This window comes from Canis lupus, chromosome 13 (genome assembly GCF_003254725.2).
Source record: "Canis lupus dingo isolate Sandy chromosome 13, ASM325472v2, whole genome shotgun sequence".
In the NCBI taxonomy this organism is placed as follows: domain Eukaryota; kingdom Metazoa; phylum Chordata; class Mammalia; order Carnivora; family Canidae; genus Canis; species Canis lupus.
In genome coordinates, this window is record NC_064255.1 from 44,938,679 (window position 1) to 44,956,992 (window position 18,314).

An 18,314-nucleotide genomic window follows, 5' to 3' on the forward strand; every position below is an offset into this window, starting at 1 on the left:
ACCACCAAGCAGAATAATGCCAAAAAAATTCAACCCTGCATATCACACTCAAACTGCAGAAAATCAAAAATAAAAAGTCCCGAAAGAGGCCAGAGGGGGAAGAAAATATACTATTTATGGAGAAGCAAAGATAAGAATTACATCTGACTTGTCAGAAACCACGCAAGCAAGAAGAGAGTAAAGTAAAATATTTAACAGATTGACAGAAAAAAACCATCTAGAACTCTGTACCCTGCAAAATCATCCTTTAGTAATGGAGAAATAAAGACTTTCTCAAACAGAAACCAAGATAATTTATTGCCAGTAGACTGTTCACATATATACAGAAAGGAGAAGCATCAAAGGAGTAAGGGAAGGCTAAAATTAAAGCTTTTTCTTATTCTTAATTGAGCTAACAGCAGTTTGTTCAAAGTACTAGCAACAATATATTCAATTATGTATGCTTATACAAATGAAATGAAAAATAGCAATGACAAAAAAAAAGGGAAGGGTGAGAAGAATTAGGATTACTTTATTATAAGGTAATTGCACTACTCATGAAATAGTATAGTATTATTTGAAAGTGGATTTGGATTAGTTGTAAATGTATACTGCATACTCTAGGGCAATGACTAAAAACAATTTTCCGAAGTACAATTAAAAAGCAGAATTATATAAAATGCTCAAATTAAAACTATAAAAGGCAGAAAAAGATCAGAATAAAAGGAAAACATGAAAAACAAGGCCATAATTAGAAAACAGTCACAAATATGGTAGTTTTTAATTCAGCTACAGCAAAAAAATCAATTTGAGTATCAACTAAAATGCACCAATTAAAAGAAAGAGACTGTCACAGTAGATCAAAAAGCAAGGCAGATTGTACTTTAAATGTAAAGCCACGGATGCCAGGGTGGCTTAGTCAGCTAAGCATCTGCCTTTGGCTCAGGTCATGATCCCAGGGTCCTGGGATCAAGTTCTGTATGGGGTCCCTGCTCCTCCAGGAGCCTCCTTCTCCCTCCCCCTGCCACTCACCCTGCTTGTGCTGTCAAATAAATAAATAAAATCTAAATAATGAATGAATGAACGTAGAGACACTTATGGATTAAAAGTAATTGCATGGAGGAGCTCCTGGCTGTTTCAGTCAGTTCAGCACGCGACTCTAGATCTCAGGGTCATGAGTTCAAGCTCCACATTGGGCATAAAGTCTACCTAAAAAAAATAGCAACTTCATGGAGAAAGATATACCATGCTAACACTAATCAAAAGAAAAATGGAACAGTTATATTACTTTCATACAGTGCAGATTTAAAAGCAAGGAAAGTTATCAAGGATAGAGGACCATTACAGTAGTGACAAAAGTGTCAATTCTCCAAGATCTAATAATCTTCAATGTGTATATGCTTAACAACAGATCAAAATACATAAGCCAAAAATGATAAAATTGCAAGGAGAAATAAATGTCACTACTATTATAGCTGAAGACATCAACACTCCTCTTTTAGGAATGAGCGGATTCGGCAGGCAGAAAATCGATAAGGACATAGTTGAATTCTATAACACCATCAATCAGCTGGATATAATTGACATCCCTAGACTACTTCATTCAGCAAGACCAGAATACACATTCTTCCCAAGCACAAATGGAACATTCACCAAACAAACCACATTCAGGCCCACAAAATATAACTTAACGAACCTAAGATAACAAAAATCCTACAACGTCTACTGTTAGTTCACAGTGGAATTAAACCAGAAATCAGCGACAGAAAGATAACTGGAGGGGTGCCTAAATGGCTCAGTCAGCTAAGCATCTGCCTTCAACTCAAGTCATGATCCCAGCGTTCTGGGATCAGGCCCCATATAGGGCTCTGGGCTCAGTAGAGAGACTGCTTCTCCCTTTGCCCCTCCCCCTGCTCATGCTCAATCTTTCTCTCTCTCAAATAAATAAATAAAATCTTAAAGAAAAAAAAGAAGAGGGGCACCTGGCTGGTTCAGTGGTTGAATGTCTGCCTTTGGCTCAGGTCATGATCCCTGGATCCTGGCATCAAGTCCCACATCAGGCAAGGAGCCTGCTTCTCCCTCTGCCTATATCTCTGCCTCTCTGTTCTGTGTCTCTCAGGAATAAATAAATAAATAAAATCTAAAAAAAAAAAAAAAAATGACAACTAGAGAAAATAACAAGATACTTGGAGATTAAAGAACACACTTCTAAATAATACACAGCCAAAGAAGAAATCTCAAAAAATATTTTAAATTGAAAATGAAAATACTTAAAATTTGTGGGATGTAGCAAAAGCAGTGCTTAGGTAGAAATTTATAGTAATCAGGGATCCCTGGGTGGCGCAGCGGTTTGGCGCCTGCCTTTGGCCCAGGGCGCGATCCTGGAGACCCGGGATCGGATCCCACGTCAGGCTCCCGGTGCATGGAGCCTGCTTCTCCCTCTGCCTGTGTCTCTGCCTCTCTCTCCTCTCTCTCTCTCTCTCTCTCTCTCTCTCTCTCTCTCTGTGACTATCATAAATAAATAAAAATTTATAAAAAAAAAAGAAATTTATAGTAATCAATGTGTATACTAGAAAAGAAGAACTAAAATCAGCGATCTAAGTTTCCACTTTAGGAAACTACAAAAAGAAGAGCAAATTAAATTCAAAGTAATCAGAAAGAAAGAAATAATAAGAATTAGAGCAGAAATCAATGAAATTGAAAACATGAAATCAATAGAGAAAAATCAATGAAACCAACAGCTGGCTAAGAAAAACAGGAGAGAGGACACAAATTACTAATATCAAAAAGGAAAGAGGGGACATCACTACAGAGCCCATGAAAATTAAAATAAAGAAATACAAAAAAAAAAAAAAGAATAAAGAAATACAATGAACAAGTATATGCTCACAAATTTAATAACCTAGATGAAATGGACTAATTATTTGAAAATATAATCTGAATGGCCCTATATTTATTTTTCAAAATTTGATCAATAATTAAATGAATTGGGGCAGCCCGGGTGGCTCAGGGGTTTAGCACCACCTTCGGTCCAGGTCGTGATCCTGGAGACCTGGGATCGAGTCCCACATCAGGCTTCCTGTGTGAAGTCTGCTTCTCCCTCTGCCTGTGTCTCTGCCTCTCTCTCTCTATGTGTCTCAATGAATGAATAAATAAAATCTTTAAAACTAATAATAATAAAAATTAAATGAATTATTATTCTGAAACTGAAAACACTAGGCCCAGATGTGTTCACAGGTGAATTCTCCTAAACATTTATGGAAGAACTATAACAATTCTCTACAATAACTTCCAAAAATTAGAGGCAGAGGGTATACTTCCTAATTCATTATATGCAGCCATTAGAGGCCAGCCAAAAGACATCTGAAAATCAATTAATGTACTCTATCACATTAATAGGCTAAAAAAGAAAAATTGCATGACCGTACCAATGAATGCAGGAAAAGCATCTGACAAAATCCAACACACCTTCATGATAAAAACTCTCAGTAAAATAGGAGTAGAGGGCAACTTCTTCAACTTGATAGAGATCATCTACAAAACACTACAGCTGACATCACACTTAATGGTGAAAAACTAGAAGTTTCTCCAGTAAGATCAAGAACAAGGCAAGATGTTCATTTTCACCACTCCTTTTCAACATTGTACTGGAAGTCCTAGCTATGCAATAAGAAAATAAATTATATACAGATTGAGAAGGAAGAAATAAAACTGTTTACTGATAACATGATTGATCACTAAATAGAAAACCAAAATACACACACACACACACCTGGAACTAATAAGCAATTATAGCAAGGTAGCAGGATACAAAGTTAATATATAAAAGCTGTGTTCTTATATATCAGCACTGAACAAGCAGAACTTGAAATTAAAAACACAAGACCATTTACATTAGCATCCCCCCAAAATGAAATACCTAAGTATAAATTTAACATAATGTTCACAAGACCTATATGAGGAAAATCACAAAACTAAATAAATGGAGACAGTCCATGTTCATGGACAGTAAGATTCAATATTGTTAAGATGTCAGTTCTTCACAATTTAATCTATAGATTCAATGTAATCCCAATCAAAATCCCAGTATGTTATTTTGTAGATATTAACAAACTGACTCTAAAGTTTATACAGAGAGGCAAAAAAACTCAGAATAGCTAATATTGAAGGACAAGAACAAAGTTGGAAGACTGACACTATCCAACTTCAAGATTTAAACCTAAGAAAATCAATATTACAGTATAATATTGGGGAACATCAAAGGAACAGAATAGAGAACCTAGAAACAAACATAAACACAGCCACACTGATCTTTGACAAAGGAACAAAAGCAATACAATGCAGCAAAGAGTCTTTTCTACAAATGGGCTAAAACAACTGGATATCAACGTGAAAAAAAAAAAAATCTAGACACTGACTTTTTACCCTTCACAAAAATTAACTCAGAATGGATCACAGGGGAATCCCTGGGTGGCTCAGCGATTTAGCGCCTGCCTTTGGCCCAGGGCACGATTCTGGAGTCCCGGATGGAGTCCCGCGTCAGGCTCCCAGCATGGAGCCTGCTTCTCCCTCCTCCTGTGTCTCTGCCTCTCTCTCTCTCTCTCTGTCATAAATAAATAAATAAATCTTTAAAAAAAAAAAATGGATCACAGACCTGAATGTGAAATAAACTATAAAACTAGAAAATGACAAAAAAGAAAACCTAGATGACCTGGGATATGGTGATGACTTTTTAAATACCTAAGGAACAATCTATGAGAGACATAATTGATAAGTAACTTAATTAAAATGAAATCATACTGTGCAAAAGACAATGTCAAGAGAATGAGAAGACAAGCTACAGACTAGGAAAAAATATTTCCAACACACACACACACACACACACACCCCTAATAAAGGACTGTTATCTGAATTACACAAAGAAATCTTAAAACTAATAGGAAAACAATCTGATTTAAAAATGGGCCAAAATGGGGCAGCCCTGGTGGCTCAGCGGTTTAGTGCTGCCTTCAGCCCAGGGCATGATCCTGGAGACCCAGGATCAAGTCCCACGTCAAGCTCCTTGCATGGAGCCTGCTTCTCCCTCTGCCTGTGTCTCTGCCTCTCTCTCTCTCTCTCTCTCTCTCTCTCTGTCTGTCTGTCTCTCATGAATAAATAAAAATAAAATCTTAAAATGGTTTCAGGTCAGGTCATGATCTCAGGGTCATAAGATCGAGACCTGCACAGAGATTCTCTCTCCCTCTCCCTCCCCTTCTCCACTCCCTCCACACACACATGTGATATCTCTCTACCTCTCTCTCTCTCTCTCTCTCTCTCTCTCTCCCTCATAATGGGCCAGAGACCTTAACAGACCTCTAACTAAAAATATGCATACTGCAAATAAGCACATGAAAAGATGCTCCACATCATATGCCAACAGGAAAATGCAAATTACAACGAGATGTTGCTGAACTTCTATTAGAGCCAAAACCTGGAACAACTGACAACAACAAATGCTGGGAAGGAAGTAAAGCAACAAGGTCTCTCACTCACTGCACGTGGGGATGCAAAATGGAAATACTGCTTTGGAAGACAGTTTGGAGGTTTCTCAGAAAACTAAATATACTCTTACCATATGACCCAGAAATTGTGTTCCTTGGTATTTACAGGAAACACGTCCACACAAAAATCTGCACACAGATGTTTAAGGCAGCTTTATTCACAACTGCCAAAACTTGGAAGTCACTAAGATGTTCCTCGGTAGAATGGATAAACTGTGGTACATCCAGACAATGGACTATCATTCAGCGCTAGAAAGAATGAGCTATCAAGCCCAGAAATAGGAGCTTTAAATATATAATGCTAACCGGGAGCAGCAAATCTGAAAAAGCTACATACTGATTTCAACTGTGGGACACCCTGCAAAAGGCAAAACTATGGGGGTTAAGGAAGAGGGATAAACAGCAAGCACAGATTTCAGGGCAATGAAAAGAGTCTGCATGATATGATAATGGATACATATCAATATACATTTATCCAAATCCATAGAATATACAATGCCAAAAGCAAACCCTAATGTAAACTGGGGATTCTGGGTAATTATGTGACAATGTGGGTTCCTCAATTATAACAAAGGGACCACTCTGGCAGGGAATACTGATAATGAGGGAGAGGACAGAGGAGTATGAACAGTGGGTATATGGGAAATCTGTACTTTCAATTTTTCTGTGAATCTAAAGCTGCTCTTAAAAAAAAAGAAGTCCCTATAGAGAATAATGTCCTTAAAAAATAGATTTTTTTCAAAAAATTTTTAAAGAGGGAAAAAGAAAAAAACCCTCTTGTCTTATCTGATCTAGCTCTGATTCTAATTGTTCCCACAAAACAAGTTTTCAGCTTTGGTTGCCATTAAAACTAAAAAGCAAAATGTTTGGAAATTTTTTTAAATAACATATGTATAGCTATATCAAAGACAATGCCAGACTTTCAGCTTAATCATAAACTGGCCTTTCCATTAAAATTAACTTTCAAAAATAAAGGATATTTTGTCTTATCAAAAATTTGGTTGTTTTTTTTTTCCTGGATGTAGCAAATAATTTTACACAAAAACGAGATCGAAATCTTTACAAAGATGGGTTTTCTGTAGCCTGTGATGGAAAACAATTTACAATACAGCATGTTGCGTGGAAATTGTTAAAGCATGTGTTTATAAGCATCTTCTCGTGAGAGGTCCAGAGTTACCAGATTCTCAAAGGGAGCCGTTATCCAGATAAGCCCGAAAATGACAAGTTCTTAGGTATAAGTTAAATCAAGACATCCACCCGCTACTTAATACTAAGGGTTCTATCACCATTATTTAGGAAATATTCCATCCTGTGTATGGAGCTCCTTCTCACAGACATAAAAATAATTTACTGTCACCCAAGTATTCAGAAAAGTACAAGGGAACAACCTAGGAGCTCATTATTAGATGAAAGAGGACAACTAGAAGTCAATTAAATCACCCCAAGCTTTGTTTTTTAAAGGATACATTCACATATGGTTGACGAGATCCTGGAAAATAATTGGGCTACATGTGTCAAGACTATTAAAATGTTCATAACCTCTAACCCAAAGGGAAATTTACGAAATAATCCAAAAACAGGTTAAAAAATTGCTTATGCAGAAAGATGCTTAACTGCAGTGTATCGGTTAAAGAGCTCAGGCTCCAAAGACAGCCTGGAAGACTGGGGGGGAGGGGAGGATTCACTCAGGACTTTTGAAACAGGAGGTAAGTTTTTTAACCTCTCTGTTTCCACACTTATTTAAAAAGGAGGTAATAAAAGTACCTATTTTCGAGAGTTTCATGAAAATTAATGTATGTTAAGACACTCAGCACACAGTAAGCCCTTGGTAAAGGTGTGCTCATTTATTTATAAATACTAAGCATCGGATCCCTGGGTGGCTCAGTGGTGTGGCGCCTGCCTTATGCCCAGGGCATGACCCTGGGTCCTGGGATCGAGTCCCGCATCCGGTTCCCCCCAGGGAGCCTGCTTCTCCCTCTGCCTGTGTCTCTGCCTCTACGTGTCTCTCAAGAATAAATAAAATCTAAAAAAAAAAAAAAAAAAAGGAAGCAGCAGCAGCAGCATCAGGATGCCTGGGCGGCTCAGTCAGTGAGAGTCAGACTCTTGATTTGGGCTCAGGTCATGATCTCAGGGTGGTGGGACTGAGCCGGACTACCACCTGGCTCTGCGCTCAGCAGGGAGTCTGCTTGAGGATCGGCTCTCTCCCTCGCCCTCTGCCCCACACCCACTCTCTATCAAATAAATTTTTAGAAAAAAATACAGAAAATGAAAAATAAAACTATGGAGCATCAACGATGCTCTAGGTACTGTCCCCAGCAGTTGGGCTATGACAATGAAAAGTAAGACACCTAAGAAGGCTGGCCTCCTATAGATCACATGTAACAATGGGAGATGATAAATAAAACTGGGTAAATTAAAAATTACAGGGTAGGAAAAGGTGAAAGAAGCTATTAAAAAAAAAAAGAAAAGAATCATGGATTGTCAAGCACCAGGCTGGTAGGAGTTGCAATCTTTAGTTTTTAATTTATTTTTTAAGATTTTATTTATTTATTCATGAGAGACAGAGAGAAAGGCAGAGACACAGGCAGAGGGAAAAGCAGGCCCCATGCAGGGAGCCTGACGCGGGACTCGATCCCCGGACCCCGGGGTCACGCCCCGGGCCGCAGGCGGCACTAAGCCGCTGAGCACCCGGGCTGCCCCGGGGGTTGCAATCTTTAACTGGAATACAGGTGAGTGAACAGGTGTACGGCACACAGGCGAACAAAGAACTGACAAGTCAGCCAGGTGGGGATCAGGAGCGTGGCTGTGACCCACGGTCAGGGAAACCCTGGTCCTTCGGCCGGAGAAACTGCTCTTGGATTCAGTTAACTTCCTGAAAGCTCTGTTCCCCGGGAAACAATGGAATGTCAGTGTCAGCTGTGTCACCAGGCAACACGGCTCACGGTAATAGTGACCCACGGGCGGGCTGCTTGGGCCTGGGAGGAACCTTGAACCTGGGGGCGGCTGCAGCTCGGGGCTGCCCGCGGCGCGCTCACCTGAACCCGCCGCGCACCGCACCTCGCAGGGGCCCTGAGCCGGGTGAGCAACGGACCCGCTCCTGTGCGCCTCTTTACCCACACCTAAGCTTCACCTGAAGGAGAGGCAGGGGATAGGATAGTTCTGGCGTTCTCGTTTTCTTTTTATATAGATTTTGCTTTAAAGTAAGTTCTAGGCCCAACATAGGACTTGAACTCACATCCCGGAGATCAAGAGCTGCTTGCTCCACCAACTGAGCCAGCGAGACACCGCTGCTCTTCTCCTTCCGCAAAGCTACAAGGACCGCCCCCAATCCTCGGGGGGGGGGGGGGGGAGGAGGACGTTTGTGCCTCTCTGCTGGTAAGCTGGCCCATATTCTCCTAGGTAAATGTGATGTCAAATATGGACACAGGCCCCAGGTCTGACTGCCTCCCAATAAAATCCCCTGGGTAGGCACTGCTCTATTGCAGTAACTCAGGCCAGAAACAGTGGTAGCTTGGACCACGATGGCACTAGGGGTAAAAAGGAAAAAACAGTAAAACTGTAAAGGTCATTTGAAGGAGGAGCTCACAGGATCTTCCAATAAACCAAATGTGGAATGTAAAAGAGTGAAGTTAGGCGTAACACCAAAATTTTGGGCCTTAGCAACTGGAAAGATGGAGTGAAAAACTGGGGTGGGGGAAGGGCTGGAGATCAGGAGTTCCATCTTAGACAATTTTGAGACGAGGGTCATTCTCAATTCACTCTCTTCAACCCAAGATGGCTGCAGCAGCTCCAAGTATCATGAGCTCATATGACAACACCCAAAAGGGCTGTAACTTCATATGTCAAAGGAAACCTGACTCCCAACAGACTTCCTTGATGTGTCACTATTCTGAAACCAATCATGAACAAGGAGAACGGAATTAACACATTTGGCTTACGGCTGAGCCACATTATTAAATACATGGTCTGTCAAAGGCATCTGATGAACCATCCACATTGGTGGTGAAATTGCCCAGAAAAAAAGATTAGTAATAAGGGACACTTATAAGACAGGGAGCCAGGTGATAAATGAGGGGAAGTGACCTACCTTCTGTTCCATGAAAAAAACATCTAGGCAAATCTTGGGAAATTACACAAACACCAAGAAAAGATTCTAAATGATTTGAGGAAAAATGACTAAAATGAAGAATCTGACTAAAATCAGAAACTCTCAATTGCAGAAGACAGAGCAATGCCTCAGAAATTTCTAAAGTGAAATAATTCTGACCTAGATTTTTAAATCCAAATGATCCATCAAGTAAGAAAGCAGAATAAAGACACTTTCAGGCAAGTAAGGACATTACTTGAGGGTATTCTCTAGCAACAAGGATGAAAACCAATAAAATAGATGTGAGAACACAAGAAACTGTGGAAATGATCCAAGAGTGAAATGAAAAAGACGTCCCAGGATGGCAGCTGTGCAGCAGGACTAGACAATAATTCATCCTTTTAAAACAGAAAATTAGCAAACTCCATAAAAGGAAGAAAGGAGTGGATTCCATTCAAAAGACAGAATAACTAAGACGCTAGTTTAATGACAGGAATGCATATGCTTCTCAATAGAAAAAACAATGCATATGCAACATAGAATTCCTACAGAATGCTGCTAATTGTCTGCCCAGTGTTCCTCCCTTCTCCCTTACTAAAGAAACCTAAATTTATTTATTTTTTTTTTAAGTTATCAGGTGAGAAGCACATGATTAGAAAAGGTAGCCTCTCTCCCAGATCCAGGGGATGAAGTCCCTGCAAGTCTAAAGTAAGCCTGGAAATCCCATTCTCCTTTGCCAGCAATTGGCCTGAGCAATCTCTCCTGTCCCATTGTACAGAAGTGATTCATTTCAGGCCAATGAGACTACAGGAAAATCACCTGGGGAGCAACTTGAAAGACTTTCTAAAATGAAAAAGAGATCTAAAAAAAAAAAAAAAAAAAAAAGAAAGAAAGAAAGAAAGAAAAAGAGATCTGATGGGGAGGAAATGTGCTATAAAGGGTCTTATCGGGCAACTGGTGAATCTGAATATAGACTGTATATTAGATAATAGCACTATATCATGGTAGACATGGAAATGTACCACCCACATCCAAAGACTCACCACCAGGTGTGAGGAGTGTGAGTAAGCTATTAGCTTCATCAAAGTGGCTTCAGCTGTCAGGAGGTCTCAATCTCTGAACAGCTCAAGCTCATAACTAAGAAAGGCAAGGTAGAGGCCAAGGAATTTCTAGCCAACACAGAACTCTTCTAATGGACAATCTTGACTCCAGATCTGCTGCTGCTTCTGGCAGACAGGCCATCATCACAATCTGACCGCTCCACTTGCCCATTCCTGCTTCTTTCTTTTACTTCTGTGCAATCCTACTCCTGACCTCAGCATCTGCTTCCCAGGGAACTCAGGTGTTAAATTTCTTGAATATAATCATCGTTCCATGATCACATGAGAAAGTCCTTTTCACAGGTGATACGCAGTAAAGCATTTAGAGTTATCTCTCCAGTGTTCTAAAAGATTCCCAAAAAAAAAACGACTATATAGAGACAGAGATAAAGGGAAAAGGAAATATAGCAAAAGGTTTATAACTGAGGAATCAACGTAAAAATTAGACAACAGTGCACATTACTATTTTCACAATTTTGTAAGTTTAAATTTTTCAAAACTAAGTTTTTTTTTTTTAAAGGGGCGTGGGGGGGGTACGGAAGATCTAAAAGAATCAGGGCCCATCCTATCCCCTTCTCAGCTTTTAGTAAGTGAGAAAAAGATGCCTGGAGCAACAGTAACCACCAACAATAAAAGAAAGGCCAAGATGATCAGCTAAATCACCTATGGTTCAATACTCCGATATTCCGCAAAAACATTGCCAAAAGAACCAAAGTAATACACCAGGGGGAAAAAAGCTATTCAAGAAAGTCATGGTTCTCGGGCACCTGTGTGGCTCAGTTGGTAGAGCATGACTCCTGATGATCTAAGGGTCATGAGTTTGAGCCCTACATTGGCCATAGAGATTACTTAAAAAATAAAAATACTAGAAAAAGAAAGTCCTGGTTCAAGTGTGGAAAAATGTGACAGGACTTTGAGCAGCTGATGGGTTACAGAAAGAGAATCTATTTGTCTTTGATGCTATGAACATCCTCCTCCTATGGGCATGGGGTCATGACTCTGGCATAAAGAGAAGGAAATGTCACCGTAACTTACTTCTTTGCTCCGGAATATTTGCACAATTAATTAAAAGCCATCAGACCAACATAAACACAAAGCACCAAAGACTTCATTAAGGTTACAGAAGAGAATGTAAATATTCTCAAACTTGTCAGTATAAAAAGCACCGGGGACAGAAATTGGAAGCTGTAGTGCAGGAGGGCAAAAGCAAAAAGCAGCAGCAATGGGGAAAGAGTAGGATTTTTTTTTTTTTTTAAGATTTTACTTATTTAACAGAGAGAGAGAAAGGGAGAAAACACAAGCAGGGGGAGGGGCAGAGGGAAAAGCAGGCTCCCCGCAGAGCAGGGAGCCACCAATGTGGGACTGGGGACTCGTTCCCAGGATCATGACCAGAGCCAAAGGCTTAACCAACTGAGCCACCTAGGTGCCCTAAGTGTAGGATTTTAATTTTGAATCCCGTATGACTAGAAATCTCTATCATTTTTAACTGTTTTTGAGCTATAATTCACATACCATAAAATATACCAGTTTACTCATCGTTTTTAGTTAGATTATCTTTTTTATCACTGAGTTGTTAGAGTTCTTTATAGACCTTAGAGTCAAGTCCCTCATTAGATAGAAACTACAAATATTTTCTCCAATTTTATGGTTTGGCTTTTCACTTTCTTAATGGTATCCTTTGAGGCACAAAAGTTTTTAATTTGATAAAGTCCAATTTATCTATTTTATTCTCTGTGGCTTGTCCTAAGGCAGAGCCAAGGTCATTAAGATTTACTCATTTTCTTCTAAGAATTTTGTCATTTCTGGTGTTATTTAGGTCTATGATCCATTTTTAGTTAATCTGTGTGTATGATGTGAGGAAGAAGCAATTCAAATTTCTTCTTTTGCATGTATATCTCAAATCTCAAGGTGTCTCAGCACCAAAAAGACCATTCTTTCCCTATTGAATTTTCTTGGCACATTTGTTAAAAAATAATAATAAATAAATCTATTAATCATGGGGCTTATTTCAGGATTCCCAGTACTAACCATTTGATTTCTTACTGACACTATAAGGTGAAAACCAGATAAGTAACCACTTTAAAGTGCACAGCTCAACACCACATAGGCCATTCACAATGTTTTGCAACTAATACCTCTATCTAGTTCCAAAGCATTTTCACCATCCCAAGAAGAAACCATATCCGTCAAGCAGTCATTTCTTGTTCCCGTGGCCCTGGCAATCACTCAATCTGATTTATTATGTGTGGATTTAACGGCCCTGGATATTTCACATCAATGAAAATCACATAACAGATCCTCTTCTGTTTCCAGCTTCTTAGCATAAGGTTTTTGAGGTTCACGCACTCTGTAGCATTTATCAGTACCTCACTGTTAGGGCTGAATAATATTCCATTGAGTGGATAACCAAAACATGGCATATCTCCATTCATTAGTTGATGTACACTTGGGTTGTTTCTACCTTTTTGCTAATGTACACTGCTATGTAAGTACAGAACTATGATAAATATTCATGTACAACTGTCTGAATACCTGTTTCCAGTTCTTTTGGGTACATACGTAGGAGTGGACTATCTGGTTCATATCTTAGTTCTAGATTTAACTGTCTAACCACCGAACTGTTTTCCACAGCAGCTGTACCCTTCTACATTTCTACCAGCAACATACAAGGGTAACAATGTCTCCATATCCTCACCAACAGGTCTGATTTGTGGTTTCCTGATTCATTCTCAAATATGACATCCAGAACAACACGATATTCCAGGTGTTGTCTGGATGGTACAGATTAAGCCTACCACCTTTCATCTTCTGAACCTTCTCCTATTAGTCCACACTAGAAGTCTGTGCAGCCTTCCTCCTAGTCACATTATATTTTATATCCATACAGAATTGATTACACTAATTAAAATATGTAAGTTGTTTGTATTCAACCACATCTTCTTCATCCCAATAATTAATGCAGCTGTTTTCTCAACCTGGAGCTTCCTATCAAGCTCCAGTAGGTTATCATGTTAGCATTGGCCCACCATTTCAATCAGAAATATTTTCAAAAAGTTAACCCTAACAAATTCATTTCATCCAAAAATGTGACAAGCATAGTATCAATGTTTCTATTCATGTTACAAAAACATGGACAGTTAACTTTCAGGAAGAGAAATTTTTCTCCAACGGTCATCAATTCACTATTCACTAATTTTTAAAGTGACTTACTCAACTAATCACATCTCCAACTAATTTTATGGTCATCTAGTCCACATTCTTCCACTCGTCCACAGAAATATTATAGAATGACTGGCAGAAATTCGTTTATACGGTTATCCTCTACACTCTCCTGACCCAAAGTTTAATAATCCTACTTAAGAAGAAGGTAAGTCTAACATAATTGTCTCTAGTGAGCCCATATAATACTTCCCTTTAAAAATGTAATCAAGGTTTTTATTTTTTTAATTTTTATTTATTTATGATAGTCACACAGAGAGAGAGAGGCAGAGACTGAAGCAGACTCCATGCACCGGGAGCCCGACGTGGGATTCGATCCAGGGTCTCCAGGATCGCGCCCTGGGCCAAAGGCAGGAGCCAAACCGCTGCGCCACCCAGGGATCCCATGTAATCAAGGTTTTTAGTGCATAAAACACAATGACCTGAGATTAGGTCATACTACATTTCAAATCATATTTTCAGATTTATATAGTTAACATCAAACATAATACAATGAAAAAGCAGTATGTATCACTCAAGGCAACAGAGGAAATAAAGATCTCATGTTATACTTGAGATTATCAAGATAAATGTGTTGTAAATTTACTGTAATTTAGAGCTATACATCTTTTAAATTCTCCAGGGGTCTCTCCTCAACCATTAAAGTTCAACAGTAAAAAAAATATTTTCCACATATGTTCACAAAAAAAATGAGTAAATTTTAAGAAGTTTTGTGTTTCTAATAACACGGGTTATGTTACTGAAACTAATTTCCCCATAACACGGGTTATGTTACTAAAACTAATTTCCCCAATTCCTGTAAGAGTACATTCCTCACTCAAGAAATTCTCCTATAAAGCCTTCAGCGGGGGATCCCTGGGTGGCTCAGAGGTTTGGCGCCTGCCTTTGTCTCAGGGCGTGATTCTGGAGTCCCGGGATCGAGTCCCACATCAGGTTCCCTGCATAGGGCCTGCTTCTACCTCTGCCTGTGGTCTCTGCCTCTCTCTCTCTCTCTCTGTGTGTGTGTGTCTCTCATGAATGAATAAATAAAATCTTTTAAAAAAAAGCCTTCAGAGGTTATCCCAGTCTAAAACAGCCTCTCCCTACCTTGCCCTCTAACGATACCTAGTACTGTCCTTACTGCTCGCCTTGACACCTGATGCTTAGTATTTACTGCTTATTACTGTTTACTAATTTACTTATTGTCTGCAATAGGATCCCACAGAGAAGCGAAGCGTTCTCATTCTTTTTCTAAACTCATATGAACCAACATAGTATATAATGCTTATGGAAAGGTAAGCACTCAAATTCTTATGTGAATTTATATCACATATAATAGTTATAAACCTGTACACAATTAAACAGAAAATAGGGGTGCCTACGTGGCTCAGTCGGTTAAGGGTCTGCCTTCAACTCAGGTCATGATGCCAGAGTCCTGCTCAGTGGGAAGCCTGCTTCTCCCTCTCCTGTTCCCCCTGTTTGTGTGTGCACACTGTCAAATAAAGAAAATCTAAAAAAAAAAAAAAAAAAAAAAAATATTTAAACAGAAGTTATCTGATAATGTGAAGACATTTTAAGGTCCTGTGGTTCTCGGGAGTGGATGACAGTGTGGTAACGAAAAGGGAAAGCATCAAGCAGAGACTTCTCCAAGAGGTGATAGCTCTGTGTGTATTTTAAGGTAATGGGCAAAAAGACAAGAAAAAATGAAGTTACAGGAGGGGACAGAAAATGGGGAAGGAAAGAGATCCTGGGGCTCCCGTGGAAAGAAGATAAAGGGCATTTGTCTTTCTGAAAAGAGAAAACTAGGTACAGGGATATGTTGAAGTAGATAAGGATTAAATTCAGCAGATGGTTTTGAGAGAAAGAGAATGTTTAGTTAACCCCTAACATTTATTAAGCAAGCACTATATCAGTTTCCTGCAGTGCAATCAATTGCTGCAGTGACAAATGATCACAAACCTTAAAATAACAGAAATTCATTATCTCAGAGTTCCAGGAGTCAGAAGTCCAAAATAGCCCAGGTCCTATTGGGCTCAAACCAAAGCATTGGCAGAGCTGGGTTCCCTTCTGGAAGCTCTATGGGGAATCCGTTTTCTTGCCTTTACCAATTTAGAGAGGCTGCCCACATTCCTTGGCTCCTGGCCCCCTCTTATCTTCAAAGCCACCAGTAAATGTTCATTTCCTTCTCCTGACGCCATCTCTTGGGTCCTGACTCTTCCGTCTCCTACCTGTTTTAAAGACCCTTGTGAGGTATGCCTGAGTGGCTCAGAGACTGAGCTTCTGCCTTTGGCTCAGGGCGTGATCCTGGAATCTGGGATCGAGTCCCACATCAGGCTCCTTGTGGGGAGTCTGCTTCTCTGCTTCTCCCTCTGCCTATATCTCTGCTTCTCTGTGTCTCTCATGAATAAATAAAATCTTAAAAAAAAAAAAAAAAAAAGACCCTTGTGATTACAATAGGCCCACCTGATAACCAGGATACTTTAGTTTAAAATTAGCTGAGTAGCAACCCTAACTCCACCTGAAATCTGAATGCCCTTCAGCTGTGTCGCATAACGTTCACAGGTTCCAGGGATGAAGATGTGGAAGGGAGGCAGGCCATTCCTCTGCCTGCCACAAGCACAATGCCATGTGCTTCATTTGTATCTTTTCATTTAATCCCCACAAAAACTCTATGAGGGAAATCATGTTTTACTCATTTTATACATGAGGAATCTGAGACTACCCGTGGCACTTGGAGACTCTGAATAACAACCCAAACTGCCAGGCTTATAAGAGATACTCTTATAATAATGTTTGTGGAACCAAACCAGTGGAACCAGGATTCAGAGAGCACAGCCTCCACTGGACTGTTTCTAAAGCCCTCATTACCCTCTATTTGCACGTATGCATGTGCACATGCGCACATACGTGTGTGTGTTTTGGGGTAAAGGGAAAAAGCCTTTTCTTACCCCCTACTTCAATCAAAACCATCTTTCCTGTCATCATTAGAAATCTCTGTGCATGATTTTGTTTAAAGTTTTTAAATCTCTCCACCCCATGCTTTGGCATATGAGAAGAGGTCATATGATAGTAAGTTAAGAAATAAGTCTAAAATCACATGATTTTTAGATTCCTTCCAAAATTGTATAATTCTAGGCTCCAGATTTGAACATGTAAATTGTTTTTATAACTATTTCAAGCATTCAGATAAATTTCCCGAGGCATAATATATTGGATGAGAGATTATCAACATTTTAATATATCTTGACATATGTGACAAATCATTTTTCAGGATCCCATCAACCATATAGGAATGGATCCTATTTGAAAAAAATGTTTACTGGAGCAGTATAATTGACCTCCAGGTATCCAGTCTCATTTAATAATGAACTCTTATGGGGATCCCTGGGTGGCTCAGCGGTTTAGCGCACCTGCCTTCAGCCCAGGGCGTGATCCTGGAGACCCAGGATTGAGTCCCGCATCAGGCTCCCTGCATGGAGCCTGCTTCTCCCTCTGCCTGTGTCTCTGCCTCTCTCTCTCATGAATAAATAAATAAAATCTTTAAAAATAATAATAATAATGAGCTCTTAAGATGTTCCTTCACTCTCCCCTAAACACTTGGGAAACAAGAATTTCCTTTTTATGTCCTGAAAAAAAGGCTGCGGACACAGGATGGAGATCAGGGAAAGGGTCTGTGATTGACAGCAAAAGCCTTGGTGTTAAATTGTTGGCAAATGTCTTGATTGAACTTTTACCTCTAGAGCAGCCATTTTTAATCTTCTCGGGATCGTGGCCTCTGCTTTGAAATCTGATGAACCTATGGACCTCTCACTAGGAAAATGCATGCGAACACATACTCAAAATTTTTCATACAACTTATTTTATTGCACGTTAAAACTACTGCCATTACAGACCATATAAAATTAGTCTTTGCAAGGATAGTTGTATGTCTCACTTTTGACTTTGTGCCAAAATTTGCAACACCCAGGAATAAAAATCTAAAGTATGCAATAAAACAAACCAAACTTTAATTATTTTTGTCAAATAGATACCAAAGTAGTGAAGACTGCTGGCTGAAGATCCTCTGGCACCAAAGCACAGTTCTTAGGAAAAACCTGCCTCTTTTACATTATTCTCCAGGGAGAGCTGGGAAAACATGGGTGTTAGAGAGAAGGCCCAGGTCCTAACAGTAAGGAAAATTAATATTGACTGAGTTTAATGAGTGTTTCCCAAAAACAACACATTTATAAAAAAGGAAAGATATGAGGGTTGTTTTTGTTTTTTTAAGTCAGTTCTATGCCCAATGTAGGGCTTGAACTCACCACCCTGAGATCAAGAGTCTCAAGTTCTACTGATTGAGCCAGCCAGGCACCCCTGGCAAAGATACTGGTTTTAGAAATTGGGAAATGTTAAGATAAATTTAAATATTTG

At 39.5% G+C, this 18,314-nt stretch overlaps 1 protein-coding gene and 1 long non-coding RNA gene across 4 annotated transcripts in view; one reads left to right on the forward strand and one right to left on the reverse strand.

Moving 5' to 3' along the window:
* Nucleotides 1-18,314, reverse strand: part of FRYL (FRY like transcription coactivator) — a 257,372-nt gene that overhangs the window by 227,047 nt on the left and 12,011 nt on the right. The window lies entirely within an intron of this gene.
* On the forward strand, nt 8,287-14,495 carry LOC125752357 (uncharacterized). Its single transcript, XR_007401668.1, has 2 exons — nt 8,287-8,597; nt 14,174-14,495. It is a non-coding gene; the product is annotated as an uncharacterized LOC125752357 (long non-coding RNA).